Below are 13,764 nucleotides of genomic sequence, written 5' to 3'. Positions count from 1 at the left end.
CAAAAATACTGAAGGTAAATAAATAAGACCATGGCTGCCCATAGGCAGCTTCTCCAGAAGCGTGCAGCAATCGCTAATGACACACATGCATAGCACTTACACAGGAAAGAAGCTGGGGAAAAAGCACCTGGCTACAGTTGAACGGTGTGCACGAAGGGAAGGGAAGTGGTGAGGCGTCAGCAGACGCTGAACCAGCACGAGCAGAGGGAAGAGGGGACTCACCCTTCTGCACCTCTGGGAGTGTAATATTTGATGACACAGATGGTAAGCAAGGAATGAATTGCATGAGAGAACTGAAAACAGCAGAAGGACATTTAAACACCACACACACACAATAACAATATACTAAAGAGAACAAACAGGAAGGTGCAAAACAACCCACTAGCAGCTCAGGAGCGAGCAAGTGAGGGCTGCAGTGCATGAAAGCAGATTTGAAGGCACAGGTACAGAGGAATTAAATTTAAAGGGAAGATAACGGGGGAGGGGTGCAAGGAGTAACAATAGCAACAGAGAGGGGGAACTGGAAAGGGAAGAAAGGGATTGGAGGAGGAAGGATGAGAGGGAGATTATGGGAAAAGAGCGTGGAGAAGGGGTAGATGGCCAGGGAATGGGTAGAGAAACAGGAGGATGAACGGGAGATAAAAGCGGCCAGTGAGTGGGTTGCACTGGAATAAGAAAGGAAGTGATGGGAGGAGGAGAGAAGGACTGAATGAGACAGCACAGCCAAACATGATAGAGGATCAGTAAGGGGTGGTGCAGCATGCATGGGGTTATGGAAGGGAGGAAGGAAGGATAGCGCGCTAGACATTGACTGTGTGCATTGTAGATTGTGGCAAGAGAAGACGGTTAAAAAAAAGGCAGAGGCAGAGAAAGGGAGATGAGGACAAGTAGGCACAAAATAAATTATTAAAGTATGTAATGGGAGGGGCAGTTAAAAAGAGCCTCAACACACACGCACAAGCATCACAATAGCAGTATCATCAACCACCACAATATGCACCGCCCATGTGGGGAGGATACATGGGGCAGGATGGGATCATTTCAGCAGACACCACAAGCACCAACGCAGGCACTGTTACCACTACATGTACAGACACAACAAATGACAGCACCACTACCCCAGGACTGACAAGAATCACAACCCAGGGGCACTGCACAGCGGTAAGCACCAATACAGAACACTGACACAATAGCAACGGTACCGGGTACATGACTGAGAGGGGTCTTCCTGATGGGGAACAAACCTTTCAAAGGACATAGATTGACATTATACCCTTAATAGGACAGCCCAAGACAACCTTGATTTGTCTCACTCTGCCACACACGCTCATGCCCCACCTCCCGACAGAGCGGGCAAGACGCACGCCGACACACACACTCACGCATACTCAATACTGCAGAGGACAATTGCATAGGGGTGGTGATAGGTAACAAAACTTTCTTTTCTGGGTGACAGCGGGGCAACTAGGCCATGCATTAGGGAAGAGACATTTGTGACATCATGAGCGATGTGGATAGGACCACATTATTAACAGAGGAAGCCATAACTTGTTAAACACCAGGCATTCACATGTTGAAAGTAAGGAAGATTGTTTAAGCATAGTGGGGGTGCACAGTACAGAGGGGGGTGCATAATGATAGCGCATCACAAGAGAGTACATTTAGCTACATTTCGAGCACACATCTTTCAGGGAGGAGACTGGGTTCATGAATACACGAATAACACAGAACAATTAAATGAGACACACAAGGTGGAGGAAGGTGCACTTGAGGGGGAGGAGTACACTTTATTGACGGTTCAACACGGAAGGAGAGAAATAGGGGTAAAGGGTGGATGATCCATGTTCCCAACAGACTCAATTTGGCGACAAAATACCACCGTGCATGTAGTAATGCCACTAGTGCTTTTGAACACAGCACTGTCACAAATGCATTAGCCAACACACATAGGGAAAGAGGTCATTGCTGCATGAACTGGAGAATAATGGTTGTATTAAAATTTGAGAGCAGATAACGGGGGGAGAAATATATTGTTTAAATGTAACAGTAATGAAAGTAGTGGAGTGATAAAATACTAGAGTTAAATGAGTAATTAACAGAGTAGGCAGGGTTTAACAAGTGGACATGGGGTGGGATAGAGAGTATGGGAGTAAATAGTGAGATTTGGGTTTGAAAGAAAAGAGGAAGCAAATAAATAAATACATAAATAAATAAATAAATACAAAGAGGGGGGAGGGACAGGTAGCAAATATTGGTAGCGAATTTCATTAGTACCAGCTTAACGTGCATGCAGTTCACTGCGAGACACGCCCTGAGAAGTTGAGAGAGGAGCCATAGAAACAAGATTTAGAAACCCTGCGATTATTTTAACTAAGTAACATGATCCTCTTAATTTAGAAACACAGCCACCCTATATGACAGAATTACCACCCTGATGTTTCCCTGTTTAGCTTGTCAGTGCCTAAAGCCCCCCGGGTGCACACTATAAATAGCTTATATTAAAGTGCAGTAAATACAAGACTCAAAGGCCCATTTGTACACCACCACCTGAATTATGTATATATGATCTAAGGGTGTCATGATTATATTCACCTAAATTAAGTACAGATGATCCAGATGTGTTAAAAATACAGCTACAGGATAGTGGTTGTCTACCCTCTTTCCAGGTAAATTTCGAATTGTGTAACAATTTACGGTCAGACCGCCATTGAACGCCACTAGGTGGTGACAGGATGGTGCATAGGTGTACCATTGGCTCCTCCCACTAGGACACTGAATAGTGCAAGAGTAGTGAAGAGAGGTTAGGTCAAGAAATTAAAGAATATGTTAATTCTCAGGTCTCAAGCGCTTCTTTTTCATTTCTCGCCAGATACAAAGGACCCAGGGCAGGGCTGAAGACAACGAAGAACTAAAAATTCCAATGGATAGGGACTACAGTGGGACATTTTGCCCTCCTGACAGACTTTGTTAGATGTACAAGGCCTCAAGCCCTACGAAGCGATGGCCGCCCTGGCAACGAGGGAGCAACGATCAACAGGGCCAATGCAAAAGATTTTCATGAACTGCAAAACAGCACGAACACTCCCGAGTTAGGGAAACCTGGCCATCCTATGGTCCAACGCACACTAGCAACTAGAATAGGGACCGACACACCCATGTCCAAAGTTTAATTGAGTTTCATATTACATTTTGTGCACCTACAGCTGTAACACTGTTTTGTTCCTTCTCTTTTCCCCGCACATGCAGGTTGTTGCGTATGTATGCTGTTAGAAATGTGTAGGAAATTTCCTTGATGTTATCTTCCATTAGTAACCCTGAGGCCTACTAATTAAACCATCGTGAAGCATTCTCCACTCAATTGCCCACCCTATCAGGAACCTCAGACTCCTTAGAGCACGTTTCCCTGAAGTATATGTCCTTGCTTCCATTGAATAAGCAGGCCAAGATTTTCTCTACCCATATTCAGAAATTTTGAAAACACGAAATGTCCAGGGGGAGGTTTCATTTTTGCCCTTGTCAGGAAAGGAAGAAGGCGATGGATATGGCAGGGGAAATGTGCACAAAATACACAGTAAACAACCTTGAATATAACAATGTGCATTCAATACCCAAGACGTGTGTATACCACTATAAGAAAAGGAATGTAGGGTAAGCACTTAGAACCTCCTTATGACTGAAAGGAAAGTCGGCAAACTCCTTACCCACTATGCTATTACAGATACTGACAGCGCTAAGCCCACGTAGAGGGCAAGCAGGGACAGAATCTGTAAGCTGACACTCTAGACGGTACTGGATAAGGAATTTGGAAACAGTACTCACAAGGACCGGAATGACCACATGAATGCCAGTACTCACGAAGACCGGAAAGACCACTTGGATGTCCGTATTCACGAGGACCGGAAAGACCACTCAGAAGTCAGTACTAACCCACAACCCTGTAAATCAAACAAGAACCCAGAAGGCAGTAAAGGCAAAGAGTGAGGATGACTAAATACCTAAACCCAAGTCAAGAGGCAAGAAGGAATAGTACAGTGTGGAAAACAAAAGATAATCACACAGGGGCTAGTTACAACAGCTTCCCATACCTAATAATAAAATAGGAAATAAATGTAAAAGTGTAAAGGAAAACATGGCATGGATCCCAATAGAAGGCAAGGATCAGGAGCAGTGAAAACGATTTCAAAAGGGAAACTTTCCCACCCATCCAAGGTGAAAAGGCAGGAAACTAAACCTGTAAAGGAAAGATTAATGCAACAAGTCTTTCAGTAGCAAAGGGCAATTTCTAGGAAACAGTGAACACAGGCAATTGGGCTACAGCAAAAGGAAAGCTCAGAGAAAGGCTGCCTGCAGACAGAGAAAGGGAGAAAGGGATTTCCAAAAGGCAGAAATCAATTAGGCATACAAATTCGAATTCCAGGACAAGGAACAAGAAACACTAACTAGAACTGGGCACAAAAACTAGGAACCAGGAACAAGGGACCAGTCACGACAGGAACGCTGCAACAATGACCAGCGCTGGACTGAAGCAGACTGAGGCTTTTAAAGCTGCTTAACGAGCACACCCCTCAGGCGTGTCGCCTGCTGCACCTGCAGCCACAGGTGTTGCCTATCCTCCACCCAGCCTTGTCCTGCAAGGGAGGAGGTGAGGCAGTGAGCCAGGCATTCTGGGAAGCATAGTCATTTGATTATAGTAGCAGTAGCATGCTGGCTGCCAAAAACCTGGAATGGATCCGGAAGGGAAGTAATTTGAGAAATAAGGTTTTAGCGCTCCCAATTCATCAGGACACTGTAGCATAAGGTTCGGAGGAAATGTCCAGTAGGGAAGAAACCCCAAAACATGCCCCCAAGTGGCGGGAACGGGAGCGAAGGGAGCGAGCCGTGACAGCCCTTAGTGATTGTTTAGTTCGCGGAGCTTGAGGTTACTAACAAGTACTAATGTATTAACGCCTTTCTTGCGATTTTCAGGCGGGCAACTGTATCATCTCATCAGCTGCAAGGACCCAGCAGCGTAAGTGGTTATGGGCAAGCAAATACGGACTTTTATTATTATGATGGGACTATTAATGATGAACAAATAATGGGGGGTGGTCATTTGAAAATTATATGTAATAGTGAGCATTACCGCTGTATCCCCTGCTAACATTCCCTAATCTAATCAGGAAGACTTACAGCGTCAGTAGGTGAGGAAAAGCTGCTGCTAAAGTAAGGAGAGGTAAGGGCAGACATAAAGGGAGTAAAACATACACATAACACACATAGCAGAAGTGACCAACAACATGCACACATGTACAAAATTGGTAGGGACACCACTGGAGAGAGCTGACCTGACTGCTCTTTAACATATGCCGTGAGAGAATTGATTACAACAGAAATTACTACAGCAGAGCACGACGCCCATGTATCCCAAGGTGTGAAGAAGATTGCAAGGGAAGACAGCATCATTGAGATTGATGAAAAGAAAAAAAAAGGGGGGTAATATCCTACGGAAGAAGATTACATAAAGCAGCTTATTTAAGAACAACTGTATGTGGCAAGTGACCAGAGAGAGAACAAACAACGAGCAAATGCACCAGTGAGCAAGCTGCAAGAGAAAAAAAACAAAGGAAGAAATAAATAAATAAATAATAAAAGAAGAAAGAAAAAACAAAAGAGAATAAGAAAAAAGGAGACTAAAATATGATAAGTGCCTAACGGAGTGAGACAAAGAGCGAAGATGGTCACTTGGGTGGAGAATGAAGAAGGACATATACTGTGAAGGTACCAGCCTTATGTTACCAGCAACAGTGAAAAGAAGTGGACAATAATGCTGGATGGAAGAAGGCTGAGAGAAGTAGAGAGATGAGAGCAGGAACATCACTGCTTATTGACTACTATTGAGCACATGCATCTAAAGCTCAAGAGAAACTGCCACCGAATTGGGGAGGAGACTGTTCATTGGTGCGCATCAGCATGGCCTTGTTGGTGATGTCCAAGGAAGATGTGAAGAATGACACATTCCCCAAGATGGAAAACAACAGAAGAAGAGAAACAGACAGAGGAGTGAAAAGAGGAGGGAATTACTTGTCATGCAAGACAGAAGCAACATTGGATAAAGTACAAGCACACAAAAGAATGATCAGCAGAAAATACATGTGAACAGAGAAAGACAAGAACTGGCTAGCGTTTACATAGTAATGGTTGCCATCATGACCGGCTGGTCGATTGAAGGTGATAAAGGAAGCACTATTACCGGGCGCAGCATAATTGTGCAAGATCAAGATACATTGCAAGATGCGAGAGAAAAGCAGAAGAAGAAATAGGAATGAAAATGAGAGACATGGTGAAAGGAAGAGCAGGACTAAGGGAGAAGATAGCGGTGTGCGACATGGTTTCAGCAGTAATAAAGGTGGACACTCCCTGTGATCAGAGGAAGTACGAAGGGAAGTGAGTGTGGTGGAATGCAGAAGGACAACACTCCTACATGTACTGTTCATCGACAACAATGTGAACAATTATGGACACTTCAAAGAATTGACAAAGATATGGAGAACGGAAGGAGGTGAATGTTGATTGGTGGTGTGGTCGACAAGTCGACCAGAGGGGGGACTGAAGAGGGAAAATCGAGATCAAACCCCTGCCCCCTCACCCCAGGCGCATATACAGAAGAACAGCAGAAGAACAAGGAGCGCACTTATCATTTGAACCAGGCCCCAGCGCACCCATGGGTGACAAATATGCTGAAAGACACCCACTTCACCAACAGTGCAACTTCCATGCTACATTAGAATCAATGCAGCAATATCAGAATCTACAAACACAAGAATCCCTGTTTAAAGGCTTGCAAATGCCTATATGAATTAACATGGTCTAATTGCACAGTGTAAAGCAATGTTTCAGGAAAATTACAGCCAAGTTAATTTCTCTCACTGAACACTAGCTGCAGATGCCTTCACCAATACTCCTCGCAAACCCACGAGCAGCCAAGATTGCGCAGTCAGATAAGATTGCTTTCTGCAGACAAACATAGTCAGATAAGATTGCTTTCTGCAGACAAACATTTATTTAATTCTCCACGAATGCGACTAAGGCACGGCAAAGCACCAAAGCCCAGTGTGTTTTTTTTTCTTTTCTTTCTGGGAACAAAAGACATTTTCGCAAAGACTCGCATACCATTTGAAACATAAATGTAACAAGAATGGCTCAGCTCTGGCCAATGAACACAGAGCCCAGGGGCGAAAAAACCTGTTTCAGCTAAAAACTGATGGGAACAGATTCATACTGCAACAATTTCAGAGTTAGGTAATGGTGGGTGGCACAGTTAAACCAACCCACTGACGCAAAACTCTAATGTCCAATTATCAGGCTCTCTATAAGGGCTACACAGGTAACCTATTACTTAGCAGCCAATAGCAGGAGGAGATAGGTTTCTGGGAGCTGATCCAATTCTGTGAGGTCAGCCTGCAGTGTGATTACAAAGCTGGCTGTTGGCTGCGACTTTTGCCCCCGATTTGGCCAATTTTCGAAAGTGTTTCGAAAGCTTCCATCCCTTGAGCCTTAGGGAAAATCTTCCTGTGGGGCAATTTATAAGTATAAGACGAAATTGCTCGACAAAAGAGGACTTTGAAAAACATAGTTTGGTCTTAAAAAATATCTTTAAAGCGATAGGATACCCATCACATACTATCCGTCAAGCATACAAAAGAGCAGCCAATACTCCGAGAAGTGAGTGCTTGAGTAACGCCCAAAAACTATTCTTGATAAAATTACTTGTGTCTCTACGTTCTAGCCGATCAGTAATGATCTCAGAAGAACTATTTTAAAGAATTGGACCATGATTAACACTGAAACCTTTAAAATTGCTACTCCACGGTTTGCGTTTAAGCGGATGTCAAATTTACACAACAGACTTGTCCACACCTATCCGCTATCCAAGAATTATGTTCAAACTCAACGTACACTGTGGAACCTACCCCCAGTGATGGGTCACTATAAATGTGGCACCTGTTTGGTGTGTGAACTAACACAGAATTTAAAAATGATTGATCTATATGGGAATAAATGGCATCTAAATTCTTTTACGAACTGTGGGACTAAATTGTTCATTTACTGTATAAAATGGCCATCTAACCTCGTGTACATTGGAAAAACAAAAAGACCCATAAGACAACGAATTGGAGAACATAGATCATGTGTTAAAAATGAAATCCAAGACAAACCTTTGGTTGAACATTTTAAAAAATCTAAGCATACACACAAAGATATGTAACATACAATGGAGATATTTTAACTATCCCACATCACCACATGTTTTGAAGTTGAAAGGACAGACTACATCCTTGGGTTCAGTGTAATAGCGTGGGACTGAACACGAAAACAATATCAGTTTCCCCTTTTTCAAAACATATATTCTTTCAATTCATTTTACTGATACTTAAAAGTAGTGGTCTGATGGGTTTTATGTGTGTTTTTTGCTTGTAAGAGGAATTTACAAATAACTTTTATTTTGTCATATACAATTGAACACATCTTACTGATCATTCATGTATAGGTACAAATATTGGCCTTCATAAAGCTAATGGGAAGCGTGAAACACCTGCTGGCCCCATTTAAACCGCTACAATTGCAAGCAATTATGAACCATCCCAATTTTGAGGACACAAATAATAAACCACATTTATTTCTTCCTAATTATGCTAATGTTTGCGTAGGAACGAGTACTTACTTATACTTGTGCTAATAGGGTGCAATGCCTTCATTGGACTATGGTGCACAATTGCACTTTCATTGTTGCAACGTTTCTATTAATAGGACCCCCGAGGTTACACAGATAATTTTTTAGCTGGAACAAACACAGAATTATTATAAAAAAAATGTATACAGAGAAACAGTTTATGCATCTTATACTGCTTTATTACTAAACCGTGGCATCCTGATCCCCTCTTCACTCGGTTTATTCACAATGTAGTTGTCATTTCTAAAGTCATTAATGAGATTGATAAAACATGAATTATGGACAACTTGTTTGCTGACCACTTTAGTTAGTATAGAAATGCTCTCATGATAGGACTAAAGATATGATGACTTGTGTCGTGCGTTACTGCTTTACAGTGGCTATACAACATTTAATTCAACACTGTATGCAATTTCACAAATAAAAAAACGCATCCCACATGGCATACCCGAAATTCATATTTTTCATGCAAAACCTTTGCACCTCTTCAATTACATTTTGTTGTTGCTTGGTATTCTGTTATTCGACTTGGAATTTAAAAGCAGGACTTTTTAACCTCAAATTCTCGCGCTGGGTGGTTTGAATTTTAATGAAGGCATGCATGCATTATAAGGAGAGTTTGAATGCTCAGGGGAAAACATGCATTCATCATTTCGAAGCAAAAGTGCACTGCTAAAACGTAAGCATCCTATTTGTTAAATGAAAAGTCACTGAAGTCTGTAATACAGGCAGGCGTGGGGTGTATGTCATAGTTCCTACATTAGTTCTTAGAATTGAGCTATGATGGCGTGTGCAATATCGCTCACAGAAAGAGAGTGCAGGCCACACCTTAGGAGAATTAAATAGGTATTCACTGGTGCACAGTTTTAATAAAATTGTTGCTTTCATAATTTATTAGAAATGATATGCAGCGAAACTAACCATGATTTATAGAGGGGCCAGTTAACTTGAAATGTGAATGGAACACATGTAGTTTACGTGCAGTGTTACACAAATGCATGAACCTAAAATATGTTGTTTGTAATTTATCTGTATGTTGTTTTCTGTTGAAAACTGTGGAGTAGTTTAGGAATTAAACTATATCAAATCAAATGAAGTGCATTACTGATTGGGTTTTTTGATCATTATGATCACGTTGGGCCTGATTCTTTCAATGGGGTTTTCCCGTTTAAACGTGTGTTTGCAAACCAGGCCCTTTGCATCCGCATTTTTTTATCTAATTGTGTGTGTTCTGTGGCACATATGAAAAGAGTCATGTAGGTAAAGAGCACATTCAACTAAAGATGGCACACACAACCACATTGCAAAGTCTTATAGTTTATGGCATGTGTAGCATCTGTCAGAGAATGTGACGGACATGCACACTCACCATGTGTCAATAACAGATGCACCGGGCCTGGTGTACAAAAGCGTTTTTCAAGGTGAAAAACCCATCGAAAAACGCTTTGCAAAACATACCCAACATGTCAAAATGGTTCTCTATGCAGTCACTTAAAATTTCAAAGAATACCTTATATTTTCCCAATACACGCCTCAAATGTTACTGATATTGAAGAGTAACATTTTTTTAAAAAAATGATACATGCAATGTTAACATTTTAGAGATAAAAGATGGTATTTTTTTAAATGACTGCCTATAGAAGGTTGTGGAGCCTATGGATATGTATGGACGGCCTGATAGAAAATGTTTACAAAACAGAGCTTCATAAATCACCAATAACTAATCAGTTGTAGCTGTATCGTCCACATCACTTTTGTTAAAGTGGAATGGTTAAAGGCCAATGACAACTTTGCTAGTTTCACACAAACTACCGAATTCCAATCTCAGAATTAAAGTGGAGAATTGACATCTAGCATAAATCTGGAGGTTTTTTTCTCCACTTTACCTTTAAAATATTTGCCTTTGAGAAATTACAGATTGCTTTAAATCAGACGAAATTCCCATGCAGTCCTACTTCACTCATAGTCCCACTGAAAATGTGTGGAAATGAATGGCAGTACAGTGATTCTGCAGAAATCATGCCAAACTCTCGGGGAGGCACGTAGTCTGGTCACACTAACTTTTGTCAACCTGAATGACTCTTCCTCATTTTATCCCAAATACAATATATTAGTGCTGACTAAGAACCTTCTGTAAGAAACTTTCTCATGTGCAGTTTGGATCCAATTGTGTTTAGAGCTAGGCGATTTTGATCCATGAAGCTGTACTTGCACTTGAAAAACAGAGCTAGAACAAGTAAAACTACCTGACAAATGTTTAATTGAGCTGACTCCCAGAATGCAAACGAAAGGTCATGTGCTGTAATACATTAGTTGTTTGCTTGTAATGCTTTCTATTAAATGATGCAAGATCAGGAGCATACTTTACACTGAAATAGCAAATACTTAATTAAGCAATAGGCCCAGAGCAGGGGCTGGGGGGCGCATTACCGCTTCAGGTAATGCCCTGGGGTCCATAGTTACTCTTCAGATAAGGCCCCGGGGCATTATCTGAAGTGGTAATTCCCCCCCTGCAAGGTGTCTGTTGCTATTAGTACCCCGGCTGGTAAGACCAGGGGTACCAAGAGCATTTGCTTTTTCTGTTAGGGAACGTTCCCGCGCTTCGGAACAGAAAAAAAAAAAAACATTATGTAAAAAAATGGCCTCTGGAGAAGGGAAAACAAAGTCTGTCTTCCCTTTCCATGGAGCCATTGAAAATGAATGACAAAAACTAAACAAACAAAATGGCCGCCATGGAAAGGGAGAAGGGTCCTTTCTCCCTTTCCATGTTGGCTATTCAAAAAATAGGGAAAGATTTCAACAAAAAATTGATGCCATGGAAAGGAAGAAGGGACTATGGGTAGTCCCTTCTTTCTTTTGATGACGGCCTGTTGCGGATCAGGAGCAGACGTGCTGGGAACAGAAGTGATCCCAGCACATCCGCTCCTGGAATGGACAGAAAAGAAGGTAAGTGGAGTTGGGAGGGCAGGGAGCAAATTCTTTGGATTGGGGGTCAGTGGGGAGAGGAACCACACTTACCTCGATCCCGGAGGGGGAAGATGGCAGCCTCCAGCCGTGTGGTGGCTTGGAGCAGGGATTACCTTGTTCTGAGCCTCCACATTGGCTGAGTTGCTGCACACTCCCCTGCCGGGGAAGGAAGGAACATTGTTGGGAGAGGAATTCCTGGTCATGTAACGACCCAGTGAGGGCCAATGAGATTGCATGTTCCAATCTCATTGTTCCTCCCCGGTACTAATGTTCCTCAGACAAAACAAAGCAAGAAACGAAATTCACCAGAAGAAAAGCAAATCCTGCTGTAACCTAATATTGCCAATAATTATCTTCTATTCATGCAAACAAAGAAAACAATATCTTTATAATGTATTCTTTATATATATGTATTAATTGTAGGGCAGCGATAGGCACCCTATAGTTAAGGTGAGTCGGACTTCCATAGGAACCCCTCAAAATCCTATTGTTAATAACATTTGAGTCGAGTAATGGTTTTGCCACCATTTCTAAAGTGATTACAAACTCTCAGGCTCCCCCAGACTGCAAAGTTTCATAAAGATTTGTTACAAAATTAAAAAGTCACTCAGCGTAAAAAGAATTATGTTTTCCTAAAGTGCGACGTACTTCCCATTAATTTTTCAATAGACAAGCAAGGTACATTTTTGGCAAAGCGCACAGCCCAAACAGCTGGATCTGGGCCAGGTCCATGCATGGTTGGGGGTTATTCTTTGCAGTAGTTCTCTAAATATTTGACGGAGAAGGGGGTGCCCGTCTCAAAAATAAATGGCTGTATCTTGGGGATTTACCCGAAACCATTTTTTTAATGAAACAACCGCCATCTTGTTTTTCTCTCGATACAAGAGATATCCACGGCTATAGCCAAGGTTATAGCTAAATGAAAACGCCGGAAAAAAGATATTTGCAGGTCAAAAAACATGTACATGTCATCAGGCTAGAGGCGGGGGTGGGGGCTGAGTTTGCAGCACAAAGCTTTCTGTAGCTGGGGCTATAGCCTCGCAAATCCGACATCTTAAAGCAAACTACATCACAGAAACAGCATTTGTTGTGGGGGGAAAGGGAGAAGGCAGGGGTGGTGAGGAGGCCATCTGGGGATTTGGGGGACCTGGCACAGATGAGTGGGACACTGGGGGAGGTTCTAGGGGGCGGGAAAGCATTTCTGTGTCCAGTTTGCTGATATTCACGGCTATAACGGGAGTATGAAGGACCACAGGTACCCGCAGAGTAGTTCTTGTCTGCGACTATATATTTTGGGGTGTCAGTGTTTTATTTCCTTTTTAAAGTTATTTTTATAGGTCTAATGATGTTGGGGGTGAAAAATCACTGGTGATGGAAACGCCCATGGTTAGTGACACAGTAGGTATTTGGCAGTCTTATTTATTTTGGCTGTGTGTTTTCAGAAGTTCGTACATGTGAGAGTGTGGAGAAAAAATGACAAAATAGTTTAAATAAAACATGTAATTAATACAAAATGGAGCCACCCTACTCTAGTTTTAGATGCCCTGTACACTGTATTTTAGTGTCTATATTGTCACTTATGCTATTATATTTTGTGCCTATTAAATTTTTCCCTACCTAGTTTACTGTCATGTATTGCTCTCTGCTTTCTTTATCTTCAGCTACTTTACAGAACTACATGAGTAGTGTTTTATTTTATTGATCTTTTAAGTTCTATTGCATCATAAAACCAGAAGTGAGCCCCCTCCAATTAACTAACAATGTGTAACCACAGTTATATTAAAAGACAATCAACTGCAGCCGTGGCCGAGTATGATAAAAAATATTATTTTGGTTATTATAGCTGTGAGAAAACTGAAGATGTCTACCTAGCTAGTCCCCAGGGATCTGTCATCCAGGTCACCAGGACACAGCCATTGCCATTGGATCCTGTTCCTGGGGGTGAATCAGTGAGGAAGGATCACTTGGATCGGGGGTCCTCGGGAGTTGGAAGTGGGACACTGACAGGCGAGACGTGGTATCTCCCTTCCTTTAACGCCTTTTCCCCATCCTCTCACGTAGGGTATTCCAAACCACTGCCCCCCTTT

Source organism: Ambystoma mexicanum, chromosome 5p, assembly GCF_040938575.1.
Source record: "Ambystoma mexicanum isolate Mex_15411 chromosome 5p, UKY_AmexF1_1, whole genome shotgun sequence".
Taxonomy (NCBI): domain Eukaryota; kingdom Metazoa; phylum Chordata; class Amphibia; order Caudata; family Ambystomatidae; genus Ambystoma; species Ambystoma mexicanum.
The sequence above is the reverse complement of the archived record's forward strand: the minus strand, read 5'-3'. Positions refer to the sequence as shown.